Source organism: Zingiber officinale, chromosome 1B (assembly GCF_018446385.1).
Source record: "Zingiber officinale cultivar Zhangliang chromosome 1B, Zo_v1.1, whole genome shotgun sequence".
NCBI lineage: Eukaryota > Viridiplantae > Streptophyta > Magnoliopsida > Zingiberales > Zingiberaceae > Zingiber > Zingiber officinale.
The window spans coordinates 95,366,461-95,369,572 of NC_055986.1; the positions used below are offsets into that span (position 1 = coordinate 95,366,461).

General features: G+C 38.8%; 1 long non-coding RNA gene across 1 annotated transcript; it reads left to right on the forward strand.

The window, feature by feature from the left end:
- Nucleotides 1-313: 313 nt before the first annotated feature.
- LOC121969908 lies at nt 314-2,393 on the forward strand. The gene is made up of 2 exons (XR_006108722.1): nt 314-682; nt 2,156-2,393. It is a non-coding gene; the product is annotated as an uncharacterized LOC121969908 (long non-coding RNA).
- Nucleotides 2,394-3,112: the final 719 nt, after the last annotated feature.

A 3,112-nucleotide genomic window follows, 5' to 3' on the forward strand; every position in this document is an offset into this window, starting at 1 on the left:
CACTAATGATCTTAATAAATCTAACACAAGAATTGAACGTAGCCTCTTACCGTTAATTGTTTATTTTAATCAGTTTTACATAAAGAAGACTAAGGACCACGAGCGAAATTAATGAATTTATTTTAAAAAAAAAATGTCTAAGGTCACATAAGCGCTAATTAAAGGAGTAACTTATATAAAAAAAAATATTCTATGAATTTTAGAAATTTTTGAGTGTACAAATGAATTTAAACATCATATTTCAAGGAGAAAGAACTGTTAAAATTGATGGACAAGTATGATACCCTAATAGGTAGGGAACTCATTAGTCTTAATTACCCTGGGTAGGCTAAGTAACCTACGTATAAAAGTATGTCAGCTTCGCCTGCCCACTGTTGCCCTAAAACGCCGACTCCACGCCTCTTCTTCTCGCGATCACCGGCTCTCCCTGGTGGCAGTCACTCCACCGAATCGGCAGAGCTCCTCACCGAAGACTCGAGCTCAGATCAAGCCTCGCATCCCGCAGCTAGATCCGTGGAGGACATTTGGATTCGGGTGGTAGCAAGGACAGAGCGGGGATGTCTGGCAGAGGCGCAAGGACACGAAAGGCGAGTCCAATCTCTATGCAAGTTGCGATATCTGTGAGGTATTGGTTAAGGAACTGGGAGTTGATGGAGTCCTTATCGACAAGTTCCATGTGACTGTAAGGATCGCGATTCACCTTATCCAGTGATGCTTGTGTTTTAACCGAGGTTTCAGTGTTTTCCTTTGATTCGGGGAATGTTTGTGGGGTTTATGCTTCAGAATTTATGATTGTCGTGAGATTTTTGTCGGATGGTGGCTTTAATCAGAATTTTCGTGTGGGTTTGGAGGTTTCATTGTAGATCTCGCTTGGTTCGCCTGATTCCCTAGTATTCGCCAGTGCATTCTGTATCGATGGAGTTCGGTTGGCAGTGGAATTGTAGGTTTGCGATTTTCGCGAGGTTCACTTGGCAATGATTGGGATTGGATTCGATTTTCTCCATGTTGTTGATGTTGCGAGTTTCTGAATGTTAGCTGCTTGATGATATGTCTAACCGAGATGTTATTTGATGGAATGAGTTGTGCTATGAGTTTTTCGGTGGAGCTTGGACTTGGTGTTGGTTCTTGTGAGGTCTTCAAGTCGATTTTGTGGGTGTTCCGTTTTCTTCTTGGGTATTTGAAAACTTCAGATGGAATTGCTGATTTATGTTTTGTTTTTGTTCCTTCTGCTGTTCCAATTGATTGCTATTCTATTCTCCAAATTGAGGTGGTTTTGGGAATGGATAACGTTGATTGACCTTCTTGCTGTTTCCGGTTGTTATTGGAACAAGATGTGGATAGTATGAGGACTGGTCCGTGATGTTTTTATTTTTCTCCTTGAGTTGCTAGATTGGTATTCAGATTGTTACTTTTGTCATTAGCTGCTATGTTTGTTTCTATAGTACTGATAATGGAATCATGGAGTCATGAATGAATCAGATGTAAGTTCTTTTAGCTTAATTCTTATATGACAGCATGCTTTAGTTGGTAACATCCAAAATAGGAACTGTTATCAATTATATGGATTGTTACTGAACTGTGTACAGGATATAGTCATGAAATGGTTACAGAATTGAAGAATGAGGAATTAATTGGACTGCTAGTTATTTATCTATTGATTAGAGAACAGTTAGTTAATATGAGTAAACTCACTATGCATCTTTAAGTTATAGCTCTATCTATATCCTGTGTTGTGCAGCATATTACGAACAAATTATATTTCTCTTATATGGCTAGTAGGAATGAATATGAGCATATGGGGTGACAGTACGGGATGGGTGACCCGAGATGAGCTCCGGGGAGGGCCCATCCAAACTTTACTGATACTGGAATTTATGTTAGCTTCGGCTATATGACTGGATGCATGTTCTCTACGAGGTACCTCTAGGATCATGGGACTGTTGACTGACTCAAATTGTGGTTACCGGATATGTGACATATTCACCATATTAGCTATATAGGATGACTTGTGCACTGAGTATTTCTTTTGCTATATGATATCTGGCTTATGCTTTCATTTGATTTCGAGTTACTATCTCCTCTACTTTATAGATATCCTCTTATGCATATTGGTCTGAACTTGCTGGGTCGTAGACTCACGACATTTTTATTACAGGTGAGGATGACTTCCAGGATATGCCGGAAGGCCCTCGGACGGAGTAGACAAGGAGGCGGGATGGACGCATGGTTCTGTCCGTTGTCCGGGAGTACAGAGCCTATTGGGTTTACTGCGAGAGATTTTTCCTTTCTTTGTCATTTGGGTGGGAACTGTTTGAGGAGTTTTTGTTCAACTTGATAAACCTAGTTTGATACTGTCGTGCCCATTGGTTATGATAATTTCTTTGATGGTACTACATTATGATCATTCAGATAGTAGTTGATGAGAGGGATTGAAAAAAAATAAAAAAATAATCGAGATGTTTCAGTTGGTATCAGAGCACACTCCTAAGGGACAGCATGCGCCAGCCATCTCGTCAGGAACTCGACTACTTTTGTCCACATGTTTGTAAGATTTCCTTCATTATAGTTCTTAATTTGAATGGGGAATTATAACGTGCTTAAATAAACAACTTTAGCTTAAGTCTGGAGGTCTTTTGTCATTAGATGCAAAAGGTGTTCAGGTAATTACCATAGGTGAACAATGCAAAGATCGAATAGATACTTAACAAGGAATTCTTGATAGTTTGTAATGAACTTAGGCATTTTGGTGAGTTGATGGCTAGGTTGTGACCTTCTTGCTGCATTAGCGTATGCGACCCCAAATGAATAAAGATAGGTTGACCATGTTGACAATATCTAACATCATAGAATAGACAAGAAATTGTAGAATTATTTATGTCTTGTCTCTAGTGGACGACATTAAAAAAAAAATTGGAATAGATAACTACAAATAGATTGATCACAATCAACATGCCTAAAGGTAAATGTCTGCTTATATTGTTAAATGTAGTCTACTAGCAACATAATGGCAAACTACCTTATAGAAGAAATATAAAATTGGTGTATTTATCCCTGGTTTATGGTTCAAGCTGATGGATAGTAAACAACAATTCATGGTTGCATTTGGTTGATA